General features: G+C 41.3%; 1 protein-coding gene across 2 annotated transcripts in view; it reads right to left on the reverse strand.

The window, feature by feature from the left end:
* The window catches only part of ATP4A (ATPase H+/K+ transporting subunit alpha), an 83,541-nt gene that overhangs the window by 30,202 nt on the left and 32,739 nt on the right, over positions 1-20,600 (reverse strand). The window contains exon 1 of one of the 2 annotated variants that reach the window (XM_081806748.1): positions 12,032-12,133. The exons of the other annotated variant lie outside the window; for it this stretch is intronic. The gene's annotated coding sequence lies outside the window, so the exon portion shown is untranslated. Of the gene's footprint in view, positions 1-12,031; positions 12,134-20,600 lie in introns of those variants that run through there. 2 annotated transcript variants of the gene reach the window in all.

The raw sequence follows: 20,600 nt of genomic DNA on the forward strand, positions 1-20,600 counted from the left end.
AAAAAAAAAAATCACTAGATGAACTCAATAGTCAATAGAGATGACAGAGGAAAGAGTCAGTTAACGTGAAGGCAGTTAAACAGAAATTATCCAGTTTGGGGGCACCTAGGTGGCTCAGTCAGTTAAGCGTCTGCCTTTAGCTCATATCATGATCCCAGGGTCCTGGGATTGAGTCCCACATCGGGCTCCCTGCTCAGGGGGAAGCCTGCTTCTCACTCTTCCTCTCCCTCTGCCCCCTCTCCCCCCAGCTCATGTTCTCTCTCCATCTCAAATAAATAAAATAAAATCTTAAAAAAAAAAAAAAGAAATTATCCAGTTTGGACAATAGAGAAAAATAGATTAAGAAAAATTAACAGAGCCCCAGAGACCTCTAGGACAATTTCAAAAAGTCTGACATTCATGTCATCACAGTTTCAGGAGGGGAGAAAGAATGCTATAGGAAAAAAAAAAAGAAGAAGAAGAAGGAAGAAAGAAACAATAATGGCTGTAAACTTCCCAAGTTTGGTGAAAGACATAAACTTATAGATTTAAAAACCTCAGTGAATCCCAAATAGGATAAACCTAAAGAAATCCACACACACAACATGATAATAAGACTTTTGAAAACACAGAAGGAAATCCTCATGACCAAGATTAGATACAGAGTTCTTAGATGTGACACCAAAAACACAGTCATAAGAGGACAAATTTGAAACTGGCTGTTGTTGAAATTGAACATATTTGCTCTGCAAAAGAAAAAAAAAACTGAAAAGACAAGTAACAGCCTGGAGAAAAATGTTTACAAATCACATATCTGAAAAAGGACTTGTATCAGAATTACAGGAAGAAAACCAATAATGCAATTTAAAAATGAACAAAAGATTTGAACAGATCCTTCACTAAAGAGACTATAAGAACATCAAATAAGCACAGAAGAAAAAATATTCAAAATCATTAGCTATTAGGGAAATGCATATTAAAATTTTGATGACATACCACACATACCTATTAGAATGGTTCAAGTAAAAAAGGCTAACTATATCAAGTGCTCGTGAAGACGTGAAGACCTGGAACCTTCATTCATTGCTGGTGGGAATGAAAAAACGGTATAGGGTTCTGTAAAAACAGATTGGAAGCTTCTTATAAAGTTAAACCACACATTTATCCTATTGACCCAGCAACCCCACTTCTGGGTATTTACTCTAGATAAATGGAAACATGTTCACACAAAGTTTTATGAGAATATTTACAAATACTCTATTCACAATCTCCAAAAATGGAAACAATTCGAATGTCCCTCAATGAGGGGGTAGATAAACAAATTGCATAGACCAATACATTGGAATATTACTCAGAAATTAAGTGTAACAGACTGGTGATACACTCAACAACTTGGATACATCTCAAAGTCATTAGGCTGAGGGAGAGAAGCCATTCTCAAAAGGTTATATACTAAGAGTAATGTCCATGAAAATGACAGAGTAAGGAACTTCACAATCCCATCCCTCCATGAAAGCAGTGGATAAACTAACAAAAACTGTCAAAATCAACTTTATCAGAATCAAGGATTTACAGCAACCAGGCAAATGCTTAATCAAGAGGAAAAAAAACCCACCAGTGTCAGTAAGAGAGCTTTGTGGTGTTTTAACTTATCCTGGAACCATCTCCCACTCCCCACATCAGTTGTAGCCTTGAAGACAACAGCCCACATTCCCAGTACAAGTTCTTAGTACCTATACTTAGGTACTAGATACAGAATTCATTCTCAAAGAATCATGGCTTTTGCTTTAACCTGTCCTGGTGGCCCCCTGAAAGACCAGCTCAAAAGGTTTGCCTTTATCTCTTCTAAATGAGAACAATCCTAGGGATGAAGCAGCCGCTAGAGATGTTGCCTTTTTTACTTGAACCATTCTAATGGGTATGTGTGGTATGTCATCAAAATTTCAATATGCATTTCCCTAATAGCTTTGGACAAACCAAAGAGCTTTGGAGGAAAAGTTGGGGAATGAGATGCTTGGGAAATAAGGGTGTAGAAAAGCTCCCGTAGATTCCTGGGAATCTAGAAGTCCACGTGTTTGTCCAGGGTTAGATGCATGCTCAGAAAAGACCCGAGAAGACCCTCAGTTCTCAACTCTGGCTGACCTTTAGGGCTGCATAAGCAGTAGTGATGGTGAAGGCAGAGTTGTAAACTACCTGCCTGAGTGTTGAGGGCATGCACCCCACACACCTAGAGCTCATCTGCAAAGACTGGGAGATTTCTGATTTTGCCTTCAGGTATTTAAGAAATCTCTGTCAAATAATTAGCTGACTACTATGCTAATAGAATAAAGACTTCAGAGGCCACACACAACAAAGAATACACTTTTCAAAAATTAGTGCAGAAAAGTCACTAAACAAACAACATTACAATAAGCCGCAACAACAAACCATGGGAAAGGGGAGAATTTGATTTCAAGATTTGTCACATCATGATATCCAAAACATCTGGTTTTCAAGAAAAAATGATCAAACACACAAGAAAGTAAGGCTCAAGTACAAACAAAAAATAAATTAATAGGAGCGCCTGGGTGGCTCAGTCAGTTAAGTAGCCGACTCTTGGTTCCAGCTCAGGTCGTGATCTCAGGGTCTTGAGATCATGCCCTGCATGGGTTTTTCTCTGCTTGGGTTTTTCCCAAATCTACTTGGGTTTTTCTCTCCCTCTCCTTCCGCCCCTCCTCCTCCCTGAGCACATACATGTGTGTGCTCTCTCTCTAAAATAAATAAATCTTTTTTTAAAATTAATTAATATGGGGAGCCTAGGTAACTCAGCTGGTTAAGCATCTGACTCTTGATTTCCACTCAGGTCATGATCTCAGGGTCGTAAGATCAAGCCCTGTGCTGGGCTCCACACTGGCGGGAAGCCTGCTTAAGATTCTCCCTCTCTCGGGCGCCTGGGTGGCTCAGTTGGTTAAGCAACTGCCTTCGGCTCAGGTCATGATCCTGGAGTCCTGGGATCGAGTCCCACATCGGGCTCCCTGCTCAGCAGGGAGTCTGCTTCTCCCTCTGACCCTCCTCCCTCTCATGCTCTCTGGCTCTCATTCTCTCTCTCTCGCAAATAAATAAAATCTTAAAAAAAAAAATTAAAAAGATTCTCTCTCTCTCCCTCTCCCTCTGCCCTCTTCCCCACATTGTACAAGCATGCACACATGCTCTCACTCTCTTGAAAGAAAGAAAGAAAGAAAAGAAAAGAAAGAACTAGACACATCCCTGAGGAGCTCAGACATTAGATTTATCAGCGAGAGATTTTTAAATCAACTATTTAAAATATACTCAAAGAGGGCGCCTGGGTGGCTCAGTTGGTTAAGCGACTGCCTTCGGCTCAGGTCATGATCCTGGAGTCCCTGGATCGAGTCCCACATCGGGCTCCCTGCTTGGCAGGGAGTCTGCTTCTCCCTCTGACCCTCCCCCCTCTCATGTGCTCTCTCTCATTCTCTCTCTCTCAAATAAATAAATAAAATCTTTAAAAATATATATATATACTCAAAGAACTATAGGAAACCATGAGAATGTGAAATACACAGTATCAATACAGAGAAATCATAAAAAGGAACCAAATAGAAGTTTGAGAGTTAAAGAATACATTATCTGAAATGAAAAATTCAGTAGAAAGATGCAGAAGCAGAATTGAACAAACAGAAGAAATAATCAGTGAACTTGAACTTGAACTAGATCCCTTGAGATTACCTAGCTGAAGAGCAGAAAGAGAAAATTATGAAGAAAAATGAACATAGCCTAAGACACCTGTGGGACCCCAAATGTATCAATATATGCACAACAGGAGTCTCAGAAGGAGAGGAGAGAAAGAAAAGTGAGTGAAGAATATTTGAAGAAATGATGGCCAAAAAACTTCCCTAATTTATTAATCCTTTTTTTTTTTTTTAGAGAAGGGGGGGAGAGAAAGTGATGGTGGGAGGGAGTCTGCTTGAGATTCTCTCTCCCTCTGCCCCTCCCCCTGTTCATGCTCTCTAAATAAATAAATAAATGAATGAATAAATAAATAATTTTTTTTAAAAAAAGAACATGCTCCAACTATATACTGTCTACACTTTAGAGCCAAAGACATAAATAGGTTGAAAGTGAAAGGATGGGAAAATATATTCCATACAAATGTAACCAAAAGAGAGCTGGAGTCACTATCCTAATATCAGAAAAATAGACCCTAAAACAAAAATTATTAAGAGATAAAAAAGGACATTATATATAATGATAAAAGAGACAATCCATCAAAGATACACCAGTCATAAACATATATTCCCCTAACCACAGAGTCCCAAAATATATAAGGCAAAAACAAAAGTGAAGGGAAAACAGACAGCCCAACAATAATAGTGGGATATTTCAACACCTCAATTGCAAAAATGGAAACAGTGCACATGGAACAGTCTCTAGGACAGATCAAATGTTAGATCAAAACAAGTCCAAATATATATAAAAACAGTAAAATAATATAAAGTATGTTCTCCAACCACAATGGAATGAAACTAGAAATCAGTAAGAGAAGAAAATCTGAAAAATTTGAATATGTGGAAATTAAACAACACACTCCTAAACAACCAATGAGTCAAAGAAGAAATCAAAGGGAAATTAGAAAATGCTTTTATGTGAATGAAAACAAAAACACAACATGCCAAAATTTAGGGCATATGGTAAAAGCAGTGCTCATAGGGAAATTTATAGCTGTAAATTCCTACATTAAAAATGAAGAAAGATCTCAAATCAACAACCTAACCCTCCATCTTAAGAAATTATAAAAAGAAGACAAAACTTAGCCCAAAGCAAGCAGAGGGAAAGAAATACTAAAAATTGGAGTGGCAATAAATAATACAGAATAAACAGAAAATCAATGAACAAAAGTAGTTCTTTGAAAAGAACAACAAAATTGGCAAACTTTAAGCTAGTCTGACCAAGAAAAAAAGAGAGAAAACTCAAATTACTAAAATCAGAAATACTTTCAAAAGTGAGGACATCACCACCAACCTTACAGAAATAAAAAGGATTATAAGAGAATACTATGGACAATTATATGCCAACAAATTAGATAACCTAAATGAAATGCACAAATTCCTGGAAAGCCATAAACTACCAAAACTGACTCATGAAGAAACGGACATTCTGAATTAACCAATAACAAGTAGAGATTAAATCAGTTTCAAACCAAACCAAACCAAAGGACAACAACAAAAACTTCCAACAGAGAAAATCCCAGGCCCAGAGAGCTTCACTGGTGAATTCTATCAATGTTTAAAGAATTAAAATGAATCCTTTCCAAACTCTTCCAAAAAAGAGAAGAGGACAGAATACTTCCTAACTTAGTCTATGAGGTCAATGTTACCCTGATATCAAACCATACAGAGACATCAGGAGAAATGAAAAAGAGACCAGTATCCCCTATGAATATAAATGCAAAAATCCTCAACAAAATACTAGCCAACCAAATCCAGCAGCATGTTAAAGGGATTATACCCCATGGGCAAGTGGGATTCATCCCGGGAATGCAAGGTGGTTTAACATACAAAACTCAATCAAGGTAATAGAGAAAACAGGATTATCTCAACTGATACAGAAAAAGTGTTTGACAAAATTGAACACCCCTCCATGATTAAAAAAACAAAACAAAACACTCAGGATGTTAGAAATAGAAGGAAACTAGCTCAACCTATGATAAAGGGCATGTAGGGAAACCCCACAGCTAACACCATCCTTAATGATAAAAGACTTGATGCCTCCCCACTAAGATCAGGAACAAGACAAGGACATCTGCTCCCACCACTTCTGTTCAACACTGTACTGAAAGTTCTAGCTACGGCAATTTGGCAAGTAAAAGAAACAAAATCATCCAAATAGGAAAGGAGGAATCTAAACAATTTCTGTTCACAGATGACATGATCCTATGCGTAGAAAAAAAAATTTTTTTTTAAGATTTTATTTATTTATTTGACAGAGAGAGAGAGAGATTGAGAGCACAGGCAGGGGGAGAAGCAAGCTCCCTGCTGAACAAGGAGCCCGATGCGGGACTCAATCCCAGGACCCTGGGATCATGACCTGAGCCGAAGGCAGACACTTAACCGACAGAGCCACCCAGGCGTCCCTGCCTAGAAAATTCTAAAGAATACACACACACACACACACACACACACAAAAACTGCAATAGCTAATAAATGATTTTAGCGAAGTTGCAGGATACTAAGATCAACATATAAATATCAATTGTATTTTAGTACCCTAACAGTGAACAATCTGAAAATGAGATTAAGAAAACAATCCCATTTACAAAAGCATCAAAAAGAATAAAATACTTAGAAATAAATTTAATCAAAGGCGGTACAAGACTTGTACCCTAAAAACTACAAAACATCTTTTAAAGAAATTGAAGAAGACTTAAAATAATTGAGATATCTTGTGTTCATTGATTGGAAGGCTTAATTTTTCAGATGCTAATACTCTCCAAATTGTTCTACAGATTCAATGCAATCTCCACCAAAATTTCAACTGCCTTCTTTTTTTTTTTTTAACTTTTTTAAAGATTTTATTTATTTGAGAGAGAGAGTGTGCACAAGTGGGGGGAGGGGCAGACAGAGAAGCAGAATCCCCACCGAGTGGGGAGCCCGATGTGGGACTTGATCCAAGGACCCTGGGATAATGACCTGAGCCAAAGGCAGACACTTAACAGACTGAGCCACCCAGGAGCCCCTCAACTGCCTTCTTTGTAGAAATGGACAAACTGATTCTAAAAATCATATGGAACTGCAGGGGACCACGAATAACCAAAACAATCCTGAAAATGAACAACAAAGTTGGAGGACTCTTATTTCCTGATTTCAAAGCTTTGATCAAAGCTACAGTAATCACAAAGAGTATGGCACTGGCATAAGGATAGACATATAGGGGCGCCTGAGTGGCTCAGACGTTAAGTGTCTGCCTTCAGCTCAGGTCATGATCCCAGGGTCCTGGGATTGAGCCCTGCATCAAGTTCCCTGCTCGGTGGGAAGCCTGCTTCTCCCTCTCCCACTCCCCATGCTTGTGTTCCCTCTCTCGCAATGTATCTCTCTGTCAAATAAATAAATAAAATCTTAAAAAAAAAATAAGGATAGACATATAGATCACTGCAGGAGAATTGAGATAGAAATAAACCCATGCATCTATGGTCAATTTGGGTATACCAAGGGTACCAAACCCAGGGATCCAGGGACATCTCACCACCAGGGTTCTGTGGCATGACCTAGAGGGCCTAGAGAGCAGCAGATTGAAGATGACCACAGCCAGGGAAAGGGTCTCAGCACAGTGGCCAGAAGAATGGACAACAGAGACCTCAGTGAATGGAGACCAGGCTGAACCAACTCTGCAGGTCAGAGGAGCCCTGAAAGGTGACACCACCCCAAGGTAGGGCAGCCTGGCCCCCACACCACCTCACTGTCCCAGTATGTCTCCTCACTGTCCTCTATCTAGAATGCAATTTGAGTTGCCTGATTTCCCTCCCTTCTTGATTTATTTTTCCTGTCCCCCATAACCCTCCCTGATACCTAAAGGCCCTCTGTTCTCCATAACACTGTTTCTGTCCCCAATTAATTTTCTCTGTCCTCGTTTAAATCCTGTCTTCCCTTAATTTTTTCTTGTCTCCTTATGACCTTGCCTTTTGCCACTATGATGACACTGAATCCTTGTAACACCCCATCCCCACTACTCTTTACCCCTCTACATAAGCTCCCCCATTTAACCTGCAGTGTGTCCCCTATAAACTCTCCCAGTCCTCCTATAACCCTCTCCCATTCCCCCATTAACCCCCTCTCTGTCCTCCATTAATTTGACCCTGGTGCCCTACCAGTCCCCTTCCTTTATCCTCTAACCTGCTCTCTTCCCTCCTCACCCCCTCTCTGTCCACACATGATCCTACCCCGATCTTAACTTTCCCACTCTTTCTCAACAGCGCTCCACTTAACCTAACGAACTAGGGCCTGGAAGTTGCCATGGGGAGAATGACGTCATGGGGCGTGGTCTCTGTGCTCAACAATATTCCCTTTGCCCTTTGTTTCCTCGATGTGATTGGCTGTTAAAATAGAAAGGGTGGAGTCCCAAGTGTTTAGTTCAGATTTCTTCTTCGTTCCCTTGAAGATGAGGCTGGCACCTAGGAAAACCTCTTCTGCTGAAAGAATTGGGTGGAGCTTTATTTGCATTTATCCTCCAGCTTGAACTCCTGATTGATTCAACGTGTAAAATATGTGGGTCTCACTCAATGGCAGGTATATTCGTGATTGAACCTCTGATTGGTTCCATGCATCCAGAAGACAGGATTTATGAATTTATTAAACATATTTTAATTAGGAGCCTACTGTGTGTCAGGCCCTGTGCTCAGTCACCAGGGAACAGTGGTGACCAAAGCAAACAAGGCCATGGTTCTTTTGGAGTTAATTCATGGGGGAGATGGAAGATAAACAGCCAAATAGCCCTGAGGACTTCAGAATGGGCCAGTGACTATGATGGTAATAGTTAGAAGGAAGGAGGGAGGCCTGACAGAAGAGGGAGGCGCCATTTGAGCTCAGATGTGCAGGATGAGCTAGCCAAGAGCACATCTGGGGGAAATGAAAGAGTTCCAGGCAAGGGGACAGTGAGCGCAAAGGTCCTGAGGTGGGAGTGAGGTTTGTGTGTTCCGGGAGCAGGAACAAGAGCTCTGTGGTTGGAGTGGGGGAGTCAAGAGGGGAGGATGTGAGGAGGGTAGAAAGCAGACTATGCAGGGTTTGGACATCTGAGTGAGGGTTTGCATTTGATCCTAATAGCCACGGGAACCTCCTAGAGGCTGTAAATCTGGGAGAGATGAGATGTGATTTAGATTGTGGAGAAGCTCTGGCTGCCCTGAACAGAATGTAAAGTGGGAGGCAGTAGGTTCCTCATTTGCCAGGAACCTCAAACCCTCACAAAGCAGAAGCTGGGTCTAGGCATGAGCAGGGCAGGTGTCAGGGAGGTGCCCCCACTTCCAAACTCCATAGGAGCATTCTCTGAGATAAGGCATGGCTGACTATGGTCTGTCCGCTTTCTGGCTAATCTGGGTCCCTCTCCTGCCCCTGCTCAACCAACTTTGGTGTAGATCCAGTGCCCACCCCAGGAAAAGCAAAGTCCTCTCAACTCTTATCCTGGGGTCTTAAGAGTCACTAGGACACACTTCTTCCCCTACCCTATACAACCCTGTGTCACCAGGCCCCTGCAGACCTCACAAACCTCAGCTCTACCCTTTCTCCTCTGACTCACTTCACCCCAAACTAAAGCCCCCAGAAACAGTCTTGCCTGGCCATTGGAGCCAGAGACAAAAGGAAAAATGTGCACCCTATTATATACATGTTTTTAACTGGTTAGTTTTTTTTGAAAATATGAAAGTTAAAAATATATTTTAAAAAAGAAAAGTAGTTATATTAAAACTCATACAATTATTTTTAAGTTTACATATTTTACTTATACTCATAACTAATTTGTTACAGTTTTAATTTCTTAGCTTTAATGAAAGCAAACTCATCGATAATATTTTCAAAATTTCTTTATCTTGCTTTCAACTGAGAGAATTGCCATACTGACAGTTTCTCTTGAATAAATAAATAATCTAAATAATTTTAAAATCATTTCAGCTTACTGAAACATCTTTTTTTAATTTTTCTTTTTTTTTTTTTTTAAGATTTTATTTATTTATTTGACAGAGAGAGACACAGCGCGAGAGAGAACACAAGCAGGGGGAGTGGGAGTGGGAGAAGCAGGCTCCCCACTGAGCAGGAAGCCCGATGATGCGATCCAAGGACTCTGGGATCATGATCTGAGCCGAAGGCAGATGCTTAACGACTGAGCCACCCAGGTGCCCCTTTTTAAAATTTTTCTTAAAGATTTTACTTATTTACTTGAGAGACAGAGCAAGTGAGAGACCACAAGCAGGGGGAGGGGCAAAGGGAGAGGGAGAAGCAGACTCCTAGCTGAGCAGGGAGCCTGATGCGGGGCTCAATCCCAGGACCCCGAGATCATGACCTGAGCCGAAGGCAGACGCTTAACTGACTGAGCCATCCAGGCTCCCCCTGAAACTGCTTTTATAAGACATCACTGTATTGTAAAAAAAAACCAAACAAACAACTATCAAGTTCACTTTCAAATTTGGATAAGATTGTACTAAGCAAAATTTGTGCATCAGGTTTAGAAGATCCAAACCTGACACTGATAAGACAAGTTACTGATATGCCATACTGCTTACAACTATTTCAGATTAAATTTCCACAGTGCTTGAAGCACCAGAAGATCCAACTCAGCAGCAGATTAACTTTTCTGTGGGTAAAAATTTAAAATCTTAAGGCACTAGGGCAACTGGGTGGCTTAGTTGGTTATGCGTCTGCCTTTGGTTCAGGTCGTGAGCCCAGGATTCTGGGATCAAGCCCCGGGCTGGGCTCTGTGATCAGAGGGGAGTCTGCTTGTCCCTCTGCCCCTCCTCCCGCTCCTGCACACACACTCTCAAATAAATAAAATCTTTTTAAAAAATTAAGACGCTTTGTTTAATTTTTCGTATCCCCAGTTCAGTGTAAAACTAGGATGTCTATAATCTACTTAATTTGTATTAATTGATTATATAATTACATTATAAAAGTGATGAACACTTTTCTTATAATAATTGATACTCTCTAGTGATTAATACATTTCCATTTTTTTTATTTTTCTTTTTTGTTTATATTCAAATTTGGCACATCTGTTCATATCTCTTGCTGTTCATCCAACATATTTTCAAAGTAACTTTCATTTATTATAAGCAAAGGACTTGACCTTCTATTAAGTGTAGAGCCTTTATATACAGACATGTTTTTTTAAATTATGGAACTTTACTAAACCTTTCTACCTGTTCAGCAGATTTTCCCATACCGATAGATAGCATAAATAGTTGTAATCTATTTGCACCAAGATGTTCCTGATTTCAGCATAATGTATTTTGTCATCTGATCTCATAATCTTTTAACAAACGCTTTTAATTTTTGTTCAGTGCCTTGATTCTTTCAATCTTTTTTTTTTTTTTTAAAGATTTTATTTATTTATTTGAGAAAGAGAATGAGACAGAGCATGAGGGGGGGAGGATCAGAGGGAGAAGCAGACTCCCTGCTGAGCAGGGAGTCCGATGCGGGACTCGATCCTGGGACTCCAGGATCATGACCTGAGCCGAAGGCAGTCGCTTAACCAACTGAGCCACCCAGGCGCCCCGATTCTTTCAATCTTGACGGTCACTGGGTATCCGTGTTTTTACAGTGGTTTTTAGCATAGACATAAGTATATATTCTTTTGTACAATTCTTTTTTTTTTTTTTAAGATTTTATTTATTTATTTGACAGAGAGAGACACAGCGAGAGAGGGAACACAAGCAGGGGGAGTGGGGGAGGGAGAAGCAGGCTTCCCGCTGAGCAGGGAGCGGGGCTCGATCCCACGACCCCGGGACCATGACCCGAGCCGAAGGCAGACGCCTAACAGCTGAGCCACCCAGGTGCCCCCTCCTTTTGTACAATTCTAAAAAAAGGTTATTGTTTTTAATTCACTGACGCAGCATTTTTGCATATTAAATTAAGAGTATGAGCTGAGAAAGATACATGTTTAGCAGAATCATGTTTTGGGGTGATACTGATTTGTACACCTTGTACATATTTGCTCTGTTATCATACTCAACTTTGCACTTAACTGTCATGACTCCTAGGCCTCCTCTGGTCTGTGAGAGTTTCTCACTTGTTTTTAATGACCTCGGTGTTGAGGTCAGGTATTTAAGGATAACCTCCCCCTGAGCAGGAGCCCGATGCGGGACTTGATCACAGGACTCCGAGATCATAACATGAGCCAAAGGCTGACACCTTCATTATGTCACATAATTACTATGTTTTTTTCTGATGAGAACAGTTAAGATCCACTCTTTCAGCAACTTTCAAGCACATAATAGAGAGATAGAGAGATAATATAATATATAATATAAATATAATATATGATCACTATGTTGTACATTAGATCCCCAGAACTTATTTACCTTCTAACTGGAAATTTGTACCCGTGAAGTCTCAGCTCTTCACTAGCCCTGCTGACAGAGGAGTGAGGAGGAAGTTAAATCTTAGTGGTGCAAGCCTACTTCTCATTGCCTCCTGGGTGGGGGAATGTGATAGCATCTCCCTGCGGGCCCACAGATACTGCCCCTGCTGGACAATCAGGGTGTTGTCATCTGCTTGGGCCAGGTGAGGGATGGAAGGTTCCCCACTCAGCTCCAATAAAACCATGGGGAATTGAGTGTGTGTGTTGAGGGGGAGGGGTATCTTCTGTTGGTGTTTGGGTGGAGTAGTGCAGGTATTGCCAAAAACATTTCCTGTTGGTAGGCCCCCCTTTTCTCTGTCCTTTGGCTACGGGAAACAGCTTTTCTTTGGTGCTCTTTATGTCTGTTCTTGTTGGCAGTTCTGGGTCGGAGGCATCCTGTGCAAGATATATGGGGAGGAATAAACCCAGGAGACTCAACACTGTATGGTTCTTCCATTTCTGACATCACTAGGCTGTCCTTCTCCTCTAGTACCCCTTTCAGAGTCTTCCTATCCTTATTTGTTGGGTAATGTCCAGGGATTTTAGACGTCAGAGGGAAGATCTGGGAGGAATGGGGCTTCGCCCTCTTAGTGGAACTGAAGCTTCTATATTCTTGCTTTTTTAAAAGATTTTTTTTTTAAATTTTAAGCAATCTCTATACCCAACATGGGGCTCGAACTTACAACCCTGAGATCAATTGGCTCTACCAACTGAGCCAGCCAAGCGCTCCTATATTTTCTTTTGTATATCAGCTGTTCTACTCTTTTGCCCATTTTGTAATTATGTTGTCTACCTTTTTGGGTTATATATGTATGTATTGATATAATTCACATACCATAAAATTCACCATTTTGAAGTGGATAATTCAGTGGATTTTAGTATATTCACAAGATTGTGCAGCCATCACCACTGTCTAATTCCAGAACATTTTCATCACCCCAGAAAGGAATCTCATAACTATTAGTAGTTATTCCCATTTCTGCCCCCACCCCCTGGCAAGTGCTAATCCACTTCCTGTCTCTATGGATTTGTCTGTTCTGGACATTTCATGTCAATGCAGTCATGTACTATGTGGTCTTGTGTGTCTGACTTCTTTCACTTAGCATGTTTTCAAGGTTCATTCATATTATAACACAGAACAATACTTCATTCCTTTTTATGGCTGAGTAATATTCCATCATATGGATAATACCACATTTTGTTTACCCATTAATGTGTTCATAGACATTTGGGTTGTTTTCACTTTTTGGCTCTTATGAATAATACTGATATGAATGTTTTGTTTTCATTTCTCCTGGGTATATACCTAGGATGCAATTGCTGGTTCATCTGATAACTCTATGTTTAGTTGTTTAAGGAACTGCCAAACTGCTTCTCTGCAGCAGTGTGTTAAGCATGTCTTTTTATTTTGATGCTTTGACGTCTTGGGGCCTTGCTGACCCTAGAAAACTTCTTCTCCCAGAGCTAGCTAATTCCTGGAGACGGCAAATGACTCCCCTGGGAGCATGCCTTTCATATGTAAACCAACCAATCCAGAGCATATCCCAAACCACCCCCTTTAGTGGGCTCTCACAGGGCTTTTACACTCCAGACCATTATCCCTCACACTAGTTACCCGGGGCCAGGTACCAGATGGCTAGAGACAGCCTCTACATCCAGAGCCCACCGAAATTATTCAAACAAGTCAATCTTTAGCCTGCTTGCCCTGCCAAAAAGACAAGAAAGGCTTTTGCCCATGTTTTCCCCTCACCTCCTCTGTCTCCTGGCTGACCTTGGCACTTCTTCTGTTGCCCTGCATGGTGTGGTGTGCCCCCTCCTCTTCGGAACTATGAATAACCATCTATCTTTTCAATGGCAGTCATGCCCTGACCTGCTGGCTTTGCCATACCTGAATAATAATAAAGCCTACATTTTATTTATTTTTAAAAGATTTTATTTATTTATTTGACAGAGAGAGAGCACAAGCAGTGGGAGTGGCAGAGGGAGAAGGAGAAGCAGGTTCCCTGCTCAGCAGGGAACCCGACGTGGGGCTCTATCCCAGGACCCCGGCATCATGACTTGAGCTGAAGGCAGACGCTTAACGGACTGAGCCACCCAGGCACCCCTAAAACCTACATTTTAAAAGAAGCAGCTACACCATTTCACATTCCCACCAGCAATGAATAAGGGTCCTAATTTTTCCACATCCTTACCTACACTTGTTATTTTTCTTAAAAAAAAAAAAAAGGCATTATTATAGCCATCCTAGTGGCTGTGAAGTGATATCTCATTGTGGTTCTGATTTGCATTTCTCCAATGACTGATAATGTTGAACATCTTTTCATGTGCTTATTGGCCATTTGTGTATCTTCTTTGGAGAAATGTCTATTGAAATCCTTTGCTCATTCAAAAACTTGAGTTTTTTGTCTAATTGTTGAATATCTTTTTAAAGTAAGGTCTACGCCCAGTGTGGGGCTTGAACTCAGGACCCTGAGATTAAGAGTCGCACGCTCCACTGACTGAGCCAAACAAGCACCCCAAATACCTTTCTGTTTTTAAGGTATAGATATTCTACGTGTTTTTTAAGGTATAAGTCATTGGCCGTTTATAAATAGCACAAGTATTATTTTCCTATGCTGTGACTTTCCTTTTTTATTCTCTTAATGGTATTTTGAGAAGAATAGAAGTTATTCATTTTAATGTAGTCAAATTTATCAACCTTTTCCTCATGTTTAGTTTTGTGTCCTATTTAGGATATCTGTGCTTTGTTTGAAACCATGAAATTGTCTTCTACGCTATCTTCTAGAAGTTCAACTGTTTTATATTCCACATTCGGATCTGTGATCATTCCGGAATTTATTTCTGTAGATAATGTGAGGTTGGGTCTAGATTAAATTATTTCCAGGGGTGTCTGGGGGCTCAGTCAGTTAAGCATCTGCCTTCAGCTCAGGTCATGATCTTAGGGTCCTGGGATCGAGCCCCACATCGAGCCCCGAGTAGGTAGCCTGCTTCTCCCTCTGTCTCTGCCCCTCCCCCTGCTTGTGCTCTTTCTCAAATAAATATTTTTTTAATTAAAAAAATAAATGATTTCCATATGGATATGCAATTCACCCTGAACCATTTATTGAAAATTACATCCCCTACCTACTAAGCTACAGTGCCACCTTTACATATATGTGGGTCTGTTTCTAGACTCTGTTGCATTAGCCAACATGTCTATCCTTACACCAATACCACAATGTTTTAGTTACATAAAATTCTAATAAGACTGGCTATTTGTTACTGTAGGTCTTCCAACTTTGTTTTTCTTCCTCAAGATTGGCCTGGCTCTTCTTAGGGCTTTGGAATTCCATATACATTTTAGAATTAGCTTAACAGTGTCCACCAAAAAAAAAAAAAAATGGTTCTATAGATCAATTGGGAGAGTTGACATCTTTACCATATGGTCTCCAATCCATGAACATGATCTAATCCTTCCTTGTATTTAGGTCTTCTCTAATATATTTCACTCATGTTGTATAGTTTTATGTGCAGAGATCCTAAGGGGGAAGAGGTCATAAGAACCTCCAATTTGTAGCCAAGTCAGGCAGAAGTTGTGGGTAACCTGGGTACCTACTACTTGCAGTCGGCATGTGAAAAGAAGTAGCAGTCTTCAGGGATTGAGCCCTTAACCTGTGAGATCTGAGACTATGTTCAGGTAGACAGTGTCAGAATTAAATTATTGGACATCCAGCTAGTGCCACAGAATTGCTTGCTGTCAGAAAAATCCCTACACATTTGGTGATCAGAAGTGTCAGAAGGGGAGTATTCTGTGTGAGTGGTAAAGAAGGCAAACAGAAGGAATTACTGGGGTTTTCCTTACACAGATGTTAATTTGCTTTTTTCACTCTCATTTTCTTATGAGTATACAGAGTTTTCCAAGAGCGACATGATGTGTGATACACAGCAACAGACTGAGTGCAGAATCAGGTATGAGAATCCAGTTATCTTCTATTCAGCCAGACATTAAAGAAATTTGCAAAAATGTAAAACAATGCCACTCCACTCACAAATGTTTTGGAAAATATAGTGATTTTCATGACAACACTGTTATTTGTATTAGTATGCGAAGGTTGTTTACTGTTATTTCAAAATTAATAAATATTTAATTTTTCTAACTTTAATCCCGATATAGAAAATACCAATAGATACAACTCACCTAAGTGAAAGTTTTTGGGGAGTTCTCAAAAAATGTAAGAGTGAAAGGGGTCCTGAAACCAAAGAGTTTAAGCACTGATGTTTTAGAGTCATCGTCAGCGCTTAGTTGGGTCACGCTCCCCTGCCGGTCAGTAAGGGCTATCCTGTGCGCCCTCACCTGCCAGCAGTGCTCCACACTGGAGACTGGAGGAACTGTAGGGCTTCACCCGCTTGTGGTCCTAATACCTACTCATTAGGATGTACCTTATCTTCAGAGGTCTGAGCATCAGCCACGCAGCTCCCCCTTCTCTAAGTCCTGTAATACCACCTCTTTGTTTTGTCCTCCCAGCTCTAGGAGTAGGAGTGGAGTTACCTTAGTCTTTACCTTTCGCTCTTAACAGGATTCCTATCCCTGTGTGGCCAACCCTCTGTTTCAAATCCCCTCTGTTGCAAATACCTATGGTGTCTGTCATCCTGACTGAACTCTGACTGATATGCCTGCTATACTGAATATCCTCTCCTTAGATGCCTCTGAGAGGTCCCAGTAACCCTACAAGAAGTTTCCCTTCTTAAGCTAGTTTTGGGGGTGTCTTTTCCTTGCAATGAAACCATCTATGATTAAGGCCTAGGGTTCATAAATATCTTGCCTGCATCCACACACATTCCATCCCTACTTCCCGACATGAAGAGGGTGAGGGATGGTTCCCACATGCTCTGAATCCTACCCATTCTTCTTCTTCTCCTCCCCTTCCCCTCCTTCACCACCACCACCACCATCATCACCGTCTTATATAATACTCACTATGTGCCAGGCATTTTACATACATTAATTTACTTATCCTCATAATTAAATGAGGGAGAAACCATTATTATCCCTATTTTAAAGATGAGAAAACATGCCCAGAGAGATTAAGTGACTTGCACATGGCAACATAGCTAGTTAGTAGCATGGCAGAGATTCAAACCTACGTAGTCTGGTTCCAAGGCCCAGGCATGTTGATTCAGTCCACATTTATTGGGCAATTACTTTGTGTCAGGTCCTGTTTTGATATTGAGGCTACAGGGCCAACAAATGAATGTCCTCAGCCCCACTAAACCATCTCTCCCACATCTCCATCCTCTCTCTCACTGGCAACGTTGTCTATCTCATCTTTCCCACCAAAAATGAAACCCAAAAAAAAACCCCACTTCCCGTAACCCCTCCACCTCCTCAAACTATGAATCTTTGTTTGTGGGTTCATCCATAATTCCAGAGACAAAAGGAGAGCCAGAACATGGGACCATGCTACTATCTTTTCAGCATCTCCATCCAGTAGAATATGCCCAAGTCTCGCCCATCTTAAATATATATATATATATATATATATATATCTCACTCTCACTCCCCTGCTCCTATTCCAGTCCTGCCTCTCTTGGCCCTTCATCAACAAACTTCTTGAAGCAAATGTCTGTATCATTTCTACTTCCACACCTCATACTCAATCCATGGCTCTCTGAAATCAGGCATTGACCCCCTACTGCCCCAGAAATTAGAACCCACATTCTTCTCAGCCCCTCCTTTCTTTTTCACCTCCAAAGTTTTGGAAAGTGTTATCTACACTCTGCCTACACTCCCCTCTTCTTGTAAACCATTTGGGTCCCACATTATGGCACCTGCCCCACTGATCCTTTGAAATTGCCCTCACCAAAGGTATTAACACCTCCCTGCCCTTAAATCCAGAGGATACATCTCAAGTGTTGAGAAGTTTGTCCATGCTCTCTTTGCAGAGACTTTTCCTGGCTCTCTCCCAACACTGGCCCAGGTATCTCCCTTCCTCTCTCACTCCCCAGAGCCATGGGGCACTCTGGGAAGCTGGTACCAAGGGTGCTGGAGGAAGCTTCCTGGGGACCTACACCTTTCCAGACTTGCCCCCTGAAGACAAAACCAACCAGAAAACAGGTCATCTAGGCATACTTAGGTGAGTAGTCAGCATGTCTGTTTGATGGACCAGTCTGGAGTTTAAAGATAGGGGCAGAACTTGACTATCTCAATCATGGAAAAGCAAGTGATGTCTTCAGACTTGTAGCTGACTAGGACTCAGAAGGAGGTAGCTTGTCCCTTCCTACCTAAGGACTCGGCCAAATACTTTACTTTCTGGAAATTGAAACCCAACTGCTCAAGCCAAGAAAGCTTCTATGCATGGAAAGGAGGACCAAATAAATTTTAAAAAAGTAAAAGAGAGAATGAAAGAAGAAAAGAACAGGAAACAAGAGATACACAGTAGAGAGGGAATATTCATCAAATCTGTCCACTGTCTTTAGTCATCATAACCTTCCCCTTGGGAATCCCAGCTGTTGTCAACACTATGAAGACTGGGCACTGTCACCACTGCCCAAGACCTAACCTCCAGAATATACAACCCATTCCCCACTCCTATATTTATTTCTGCCCAGAAATGAGCACTGAAGGTGGAAGATGTCCCGGCTTTGTTACCCTCATGGAGATCCTGAATAGTACTCTCAATTCATTCTATAAAGCCACACATTCTTTCCATCATCATCTCCCAATAGATCAAGAACCACACAGCAAGGACTCATTCAGGTCAAATGCTTTTCCTGAGTTTATCTGCTATTACATGCAAATAAATACACCTTCTATGTTCATTCAGTCTCTTGTTTGTTAGGTGACCCTCCAGCCAAGGGACCCACCAGCTAAAGAGCACTGCAGTCAAAGGATTCACCTGATGAGGGATACCTGAGCTCAGAAATACAGAACCCAGACAAGGTACCATATCAAAGCCACCTCAGACAAAAGATTCACTAGTCAAGAGGACCTTACCCCCAATCCAAGGTTCCCACCATCCATGGGACCTGCCAGAAACCAATCTGCATTCTTCATCCCACCCAACCATGAGTTCTGTCTCCCCTCACCTCATATTTTTTGCTCTGGAATATCCACCTTGCCCCTTAAAATGCTCTGAGCTAATTATTCATTCTTTCAGGCAGAACACCACGCACTAGCTACCAATACAAGGAGGGGCTCCAAATACGTGGAGGGTAGCAAAGATCATCACAATGCCAACCACTAGAAATAGAAGTCCAAACACTTCTGCACACTGCATCTTGGTCTCAGAGTTGCCAAGGAAGATACAACACAGTCCAGCACTGGATGAGACACTTTTACTCACATAAAGAAGAGACAGAGCAGGATCAGCTCCAACAGTGGGTGTCTGGGTAGTAGGTGCAATTGGCCTTTATGAACTCCTCTTGCACCACAGCAGAAAGACCCTGATCCCTCCTTCATGGAGTCTGAAATACTAAAAGCTGGGGTTGGGCCTCAGGGCACAGGCACTTAAGCGGAACAAAGGAATACACAATGAGCCTGAAATAGAGAAAGATATTCCCACAGGAGGTGATGAACCCTGAAGGCTGTGTGGGCTTTTTAGCTCTTGGTCAGAAAGTATTCCAGGCCCAAGGGCCCTTCTTCTGTGGCAAGCGGAGGTTGAAAGACTATGCACACGAAGACAGTCCCTGAAGACTTTCCTGACCCCTGGAGTATGTCCCTTTCTGCTGTTCTTGGTGCTTCTAGGTCCACGCCTGTGCTTCAATACAGTTGTGTCCTTGACAAATCACCTTGGAATCTATATTTGGGGACTACACTGTGTCATCTCCTACCCACTTACAAGTCTCTACAGATTGGCTCCTCACATCCTCCACTCCCCTAAAACAACCAGCAAAGGGAACTATCAGCTAAAACCCAGTGGCATTAGCATCCATTGATAGTTCTTCCCTGAGTCAGTAATTACTATGGTGCTTGAAATAACTGCTAGTAAAAAAAAAAAAAAAAAGAAATAGCTGCTAGTTTTCTAATGATGCATAACAAATGCCCTCAGACTTAGTTATTAACTCACAGTTCTGTAGATCAGAATGCCTAGGTTCTCTAGAACACTCAGAATCTCACAAGGCTAAAATCCAGGTAGGTGTTGGCCAGTCTGTATTCTCATTTGGAGCTAGGATCCTCTTCCAAACAAATACAGTTATGACAGAATTCAGATCCTTGCTCTTAAAGATATAAAATAGGTCCTGTTTCCTTGCTGGCTGTCAGTTGGGAGCCACTTCAGCTAGGGGCTGCCTGCATTCCTTGACATGTGGCCTCCTCCATCTTCAAGATAGCAATGGAGAATCTCCCTTGACTGCACTCCATCACATGCCTTGAATCATTTTTGCCAGTAAAACCCAGTCCCTTTTAAGAACTCACTGGATTACAGTTGTCCCATGGAGGATATTTTCCCTGTCTTAAATTTAACTGATTGGGGAACTTAACTACAAGTACCAAATCCCTCCACAGCAGCACATAGATTAATACTTGAATGAATAACAGGGAAAAAGTGTGTGTA

This window comes from Leptonychotes weddellii, chromosome 16 (assembly GCF_054177405.1).
Source record: "Leptonychotes weddellii isolate Sample4059 chromosome 16, ASM5417740v2, whole genome shotgun sequence".
NCBI classification, from domain to species: domain Eukaryota; kingdom Metazoa; phylum Chordata; class Mammalia; order Carnivora; family Phocidae; genus Leptonychotes; species Leptonychotes weddellii.